This window comes from Pelobates fuscus, chromosome 8 (genome assembly GCF_036172605.1).
Source record: "Pelobates fuscus isolate aPelFus1 chromosome 8, aPelFus1.pri, whole genome shotgun sequence".
Classification (NCBI taxonomy): domain Eukaryota; kingdom Metazoa; phylum Chordata; class Amphibia; order Anura; family Pelobatidae; genus Pelobates; species Pelobates fuscus.
The window spans coordinates 43,001,308-43,008,400 of NC_086324.1; the positions used below are offsets into that span (position 1 = coordinate 43,001,308).

The window sequence follows — 7,093 nt, forward strand, 5'->3', positions numbered from 1 at the left end:
TTAGAAAGTAAGGTATTTTTATCCCACCTACTGTATGTCATAAAGATTGCATTTTTGCAAACATGTCAGACCCTGTGTGAAATATTGCACGCTAAAGAATACTGTACACCGTCTAAAACTTTTCACTTCCCAAAATCATAAAGGCTGAACGTATAAGCGAAAAAATTTAAATTGAGATTTCCATAATTTTCATTTTTATGTATGTCAGCAAAACAATCTATACACCAATCAGTTGTGATATGTTTATATATTTCCTATGCATCTCTTGCTTTAAACGAATGTAATGCAAATATTTTTTCAATCAAATAGTGCTCAGTAGTAAAAAGGGTTCAATTAGAGACATCCGCAAATACACTCTTCTCCACATGTAAAACATAAAGTAGACTCTTCCTTGACCATTTCTTATCTTGTATGCAACAAGGCTGAACCCCCAAAATATAAATTCATTAAGTCACATGTTTTTGAGTTGGACCTCACCAAGTAACATTTTCGATTTAGCAAAGAAGTAAGTATTTGTGAACAAAATATTTGTGGAGGCATAGTGTGATTAGGAAGTGTATATTTCGCCATAATACATTTAAAGGGACACTATAGGCACCCAGACCACTTCAGCTCATTTAAGTGGTCTGGGTGCAGTGCTCCAGTGAGTTTAAAGGACCACTATAGTGCCAGGAAAACAAACTTGTTTTCCTGGCACTATAGTGCCCTGAGGGTGCCCCCACCCTCATGGACCCCCTCCCATGACGCTGAAGGGGGAGGAAGGGGTTAATACCTTACCTTCTCCAGCGCCGGGCTCCCTCAGCGCTGGGGACTCTCCTCCTCCTTCGGACGTCATCAGCTGAATGCGCATGCGCGGCAAGAGCAGCAAGCGCATTTAGTCAGTCTATAGGAAAGCATTCTCAATGCTTTCCTATGGACGCTGGCGTCTTCTCATTGTGAAAATCACAGTGAGAAGCGCGGAAGCGCCTCTAGCGGCTGTCAATGAGACAGCCACTAGAGGCTGGATTAACCCTAATGTAAACATAGCAGTTTCTCTGAAACTGCTATGTTTACAGCAGAAAGTGTTAATCCTAAATGGACCTGGCACCCAGACCACTTCATTGAGCTGAAGTGGTCTGGGTGCCTATAGTGGTCCTTTAACCCTGCAATTGTAATTATTGCTGTTATTGAGAAACTGCAATAATTACCTTGCAGTGTTAACTCCACCTCTACCAGTAGAGGCGCTTATGGGTCGTTAGGCAACTTTTAGTCACCTAACTGACGCTGGACGTCCACACGCTATGTATGAGGACATCCAGTTTCGGCTGAAACCTTATAGGAAACCATTAATTCAATGCTTTCCTATGGGGTCATCCTAGTGCGATCGTGGCGCATGCACATTAGGTCCCCAATGTTGGGGGAGGAGGAACAGAGACGGAGTCTGACCCAGTGCCGAGAGATATCGATGCTGGATTTCGGTAAGTGAATTAAGGATTGTTAACTCTTTCTGTGCGGGGCTTGGGGAGAGGGGGGCACAAGCGAGGGGGGCACTATAGGGTACTATAGTGCTAGGAATACAATTTTGCATGCAAAGCCCATAGATTTCCTTTAATGGTTGTAGCATTATTGTGACTGATGTACTTTAACCCCTTAACCCCTTAAGGACCAAACTTCTGGAATAAAAGGGAATCATGACATGTCACACATGTCATGTGTCCTTAAGGGGTTAAAGCACTTTAATACATAATATATTATTTAGTTGTAATGTACACTGATTGTGTTCGGAACAAATTAACTATATACATCCATTATTATTTTATGCATGTATGTGTATTATACCACCACTGAGACAGTCGGACTCCGTATTGAAAACAGAAGGGGAAAACATTGCAGATTAGTTATGCAGAATTTGAAACTTCCTATTAAAAATGCTGATGATTAGACTTCAACTGAAACTCTGCAAATAACAGGATAACAAAACAATGCACAATTTTTGCAGAGCCATCAGTTTATTACTACTTTTCACACAGGGAAAGGAGAAAAATGAAATAATATAAACCAACTTTGAAGAACTATTCTGGGTACCCAACATAACAGTATGGGGACTGACGGTTAAGGAAAAACAATGAGTCAAAGAGTGAATAGTGGCTTATTCACTAAACTCCAAACTGAAAGTTGAAAAATAAAATCTAGCTTAAAATAGCCAAGAATGTGACTGTATAGCTGAGATAAAGAATTTTTACAAAGTAAGATTTTTGTTGCATTCATTTCGCAATTCAGGTGTTAATTCTCAACAATTCACACGTTCGTGAATAAACCCCTAGATCACTAAAGTTTGATACTGGAAGTACAGTAAACATGTAGTGTTATGAACAAACAGTACTGGCCATTACTAAAAAAAAAAAATATTCAACTAACTGAAAGCTCAGTTTTCAAAGAGATTACACAGAAGTCACAGGTTTTACAGGATACTGTATTGACAGAAAGGGGAAATAGTTGTTTTCTTTATATTAGTATATGCTATTTTATTTTTTATTTTTTATTTTTTTTTATCTATGACTGCCCTCAGGGTGAAATAAGGCTATAATGGTAAGCAGCCTGAGGAATGCACTGAAATCAAAAGAGCAAAAAATGAGGCATAAAAGCACATAAACAAAGGAAATGAGAATAAGACACAAGACACAACTCTTTGAGCAGATCTATAAGGAAAACAATGTAACTTGTAAGAGTTAGTATTTTTTTCCCCCTTCCATCTGATGGAATCACACCAATAACTATAATTACAAGGCTGTAGCTCTAATGACTGCACATAATGAGCTTTTTATAAACTTTACCGGATACAATACAATTCAAACCCCAGGATCCAGAACTGATGAGTTAAACAAAATGTAGCAGGCAAATGTTACATAAACTTCAGCAGAGTCCAGGAAATGCAGGGTGTGTTAGAAGCAGTGTTAGTTTCCAAATACCTTTTTTATTTTTTGTTTTAATTATTCAGAAGTCCTTCCAGTTCTGTCTGCTCAATATGCCCAGATTGCTGTTGTTTTGGACTAGATGACATGGCAGTGTGTGACATGACAAAATCACCATAAATGCCAGTGATCTGACAACTCAGCTCTCTTGTCTATCAACATCCCAAAGGCCCACCCATCCAGCTGTGCAAACCCAGGACACAGGGGCCAGTCCCTGCATTGCTGCTGTCACTTACTGGTAGGGAGGAGGGGAGCTTGGCTTGCCCCAGCTCTGGATCTGCTGCCCCCAATGGCCCCTTTCTCCAGGCACCGGCCACGCTGCTCTCTGCTTGCAAGGCTCTCCCTGAGCTCTGCAAAAAATGTCAGACTTCCCCTATGTCCGGAAAGTGATGCAACAGTTCCCACATGTGGCCTGCTCCTGCTCTTGCTGCTGTGAGAGAGAGGGCTAGCAGTGATAGTGCTACATCTGTGCAAGGCTGGGGCTGAGCAAGCATGCAGGAGAAAATAGGGAACTTGTTTTATTAACCATGTTATATATTCATGTTTCTTTGGTGTTTGTAGAGTTGGGTGAACTTGTTTATCTAATAAATAGTACAGAGATTGTGCCAGAGGTCTGCAATGCCAGACACCAAGAAATAGTTTAAAAAAATAATAATAACTTTATTCAGTTATTTCAAAAGTAAAGGGAAACTCAAGGCCAACATTAATAGACCAACTATTTTACATTTCTAAGTTTTACATTATTAAGTATTAAACTCCGTTAACATTTGAAGGGTTATTCCGACCACTATGACTACATCTGCTTTTAGAAGTGGTGATGGTTGTAGGAGTTTGTATGTGCAGGGTTTGTCCTTGAAAGGCAGCACATACAGATATATTTGCTCTTTTGTGCCGGGGGCTAGTTACACCACAAATACATTTGACTTAGGCAGCCTAGAACACTGTTCAGGGCTGTAGGGGTAATTGCCAGGGAGCACTGTAGCGGTATATTCCTTTAACCCCTTAAGGACTGGACTTTTTTTGCGATGTTGTACATTTGCGACCAGGCATCTTTTTACACTTTTGTGGTGTTTGTGTTTAGCTGTAATTTTCCGCTCTCTCATTTACTGTTCATATACAAATTATATATTGTTTTTTTCAGGACAAAAGGGGCTTTCTTTACATACCATTATTTATATAATCTCATGTAATTTAATTTTTAAAAAATGAAAAAATATGATGAAAAATTGAAAAAAATACATGTTTTTTGACTTTTATGTGAAAAATCTTTTATTCATCTACAAAAGCGAATGAAAAAAACTGCTAAATAGATTCAAAATTTTGTCCTGAGTTTAAAAATACCCAGTGTTTACATGCTTTGTGCTATTTTTTTGCATGTTATAGGGCTATAAGTACAAGTAGGATATTGCGGTTTCAAAACATATATTTTTAAAATGTATCAATAGTGACATTGTAACACTATTATCTGTCATAAATCGCTGAATAACACCCCACATGTACATATTTTTTTTAAAGTAGACAACCCAGGGTATTCAATATGGGGTATGTCCAGACTTTTTTAGTAGCCACTTAGTCGCAAACACTGGCCAAAGTTAGCGTTCATATTTGTTTGTGTGTGAAAAAAGTAAAAAACTAAATTGAACGCTAATTTTGGCCAGTGTTTGTGACCAAGTGGTTACTAAAAAAGACTGGTCATACCCCACTTGCAATACCTTGGGTTGTCTTCTTTCGCAAATGGTATGCCATCATGGGGGTAATTCTCATTCCTGGGCTACCATACGCTCTCAAAGGCAACGTAACCAACCTGGTCATTTTCAATGTAAAAATATTTGACCCATATATTTGACCCTGTAACTTTCAAAAACGCTATAAAACCTGTACATGGGGGGTACTGTTATACTCAGGAGACTTTGCTGAACACAAATATTAGTGTTTCAAAACTGGAAAATGTATCACAACAATTATATCATCAGTAAACGTGCTGTTTATGTGTGATAAATGCAAAAAAAGTCACTTTCACTGACAATATCATCGCTGTGATATGTTTTACTGTTTTGAATCACTAATATTTGTGTTCAGCAAAGTCTCCCGAGTAAAACAGTACCCCCCATGTACAGGTTTTAGGGTGTCGTAGAACGTTACAGGGTAAAATACAGTGCTAGCAAATTAAATTCTCTAGACTTTTGGCCTGGGTTGGCAGGCAGGTCCCTTAAATTGCAATCAATAAAATAACTTAATTATGTAAAAATATTACATAAATACGCACGTAGAATTTAAATATATATGCATATTTATATATTTGAAGTCTACGTGTATATTTATATAATTATTTATGTCATTTTGTATATGGACATATGAATAGTTCGTATTCTTTTTATTTATTTATATATACATAGATATATATACAATTTCATTCTAAGTGTATTTTGATATAAATATATATATATTAATATCAAAATACAGTTAGAATAACATTTCGTATAGATATATAATTTTTTTTTAATTTTTATTATTATTTTTAATTTTTTTAATTTAATTTAAATTATTTATTATTCGTATTTTATAATAATATATATATACAATATATATATAGTTATTATATATATTATATATATACGTGTGTAAATTAATTATAAGTGTATTTTTATATTAATATATGTACATATTAATATAAAAATACACTTAGCATGACATTATATATATGATATATAGACATATATTATATAGGTATAATATATGTCTATATATCATATATATACACATATATAATAATATTTTTTTTTTTATTACCTTTCACTTTAAATTTTTTTTTTATTTTACACTGGCAGGGAGACTGCCTGTCAGCACAGACAGTCCCCCTGCAGGCAGAGACTAGGACACCTATTGTGACCATGTGGTCGCTCTGTTGAGCGATCACATGGCCCCAGGGGTCCTAATCCGCCATGGGGAGACTGTCTGGGCTGCAGGCAGTCTCCCCACAACGGGAGCAACGCCGATCGCCGCCGGGGGAACGACGGCGATCGGGTAAGTACATTTTAAATTTAGGACGGTTCAGGACCGTCGTCGGTCGGCAACGCAAAAATGCCGATGACGGTCCTGAACCGTCTCGCGTCCTTAAGGGGTTAAAGGGACACTCCAGACACCACAACAACTTAATTGACTAAGCACCGCTGATAGGCTGAGAGATTCAGTTTGCACAGTAATTCTCCATTTCCAAACAGAGTGAAAAGGTACTTATGTTTTTCACTAAGTTATGTGAATAGGGAGCCACTGATAGATTGAGAGCCTCAGCTGACTTTTTTCAGCTTATCAGCTGCACCTAGTCCAAGACTTTTTGACTGAAGTCTTGGACTGGAACAGAAGTTAACGGGTATAGCTCATGGGCACCATATTAAAGACTTTGGGTTTAAACGGTCTGTTAATGTTTTAACCCCTTGGAGTAAGTCAGCACCCAGGACTTCCTCGCACCATAATGACTTAGGCAGTTGTTATGGTGCCCAGTATGTTCCTTTAATAATTTGTGGGTGTGACAAACGCTCCTTTGCACGATCGTTTGCCATGAACTCGTGGAGGAGTGTGGAAGCTGACCTCTTGCCCACCGACTATGGTTTAGGTCTGAGACCCCATTTGGGAGTTACCCTGCCCAGCCGCCCTTGGCAGCTTTCCCTCGGTGCCCCTGGTTCGGCACTTTGCCTTCTCTGGATTTCATTGAATGCTCGCTCCATGGCAGCTGATCGCACGAACCAACCCACAAATGGTCCTCAGCGGTACTTAGCTGCCACTGCTATGGACCTAATTTCGGAATTAGGACTTAGTGGTTCCCAGTCACCTCAGCGGTACTTAGCTGCGAATGTTATGGAATTGTTTTTGGCTAGGTGACTTTGCAGTTCCTGGCAACTAGGTCCGGTATTTTGAACCACTTTGCGACCCACCAGGAGAGTGCTTTTTGGAATGAAGTGCCTGAGACTAAGTGGAACAAACACTAGAGCCAGGCGGAGCACCCCGTATTTCGGCCGCAGGAGCTCCCGAAAGTTGACCGGCCAAAGCACACATTGCTCTGGAACTATTTTGGGAATAGGACAATCAGATTTGAAAGAGCCAGCTGCCCATGAGGCAAGCTATAGGCCTCTTTATTTAGGAAC

General features: G+C 38.8%; 1 protein-coding gene across 2 annotated transcripts in view; it reads right to left on the bottom strand.

The window, feature by feature from the left end:
• WIPF1 (WAS/WASL interacting protein family member 1) overlaps nt 1–3,291 on the bottom strand; it is a 78,559-nt gene extending 75,268 nt beyond the window's left edge. Inside the window, exon 1 of one of the 2 annotated variants that reach the window (XM_063428650.1) lies at nt 3,188–3,291. The gene's annotated coding sequence lies outside the window, so the exon portion shown is untranslated. Of the gene's footprint in view, nt 1–2,948; nt 3,149–3,187 lie in introns of those variants that run through there. The other variant, XM_063428652.1, reaches the window with a different exon arrangement.
• Between the last annotated feature and the right edge of the window lie 3,802 nt (nt 3,292–7,093).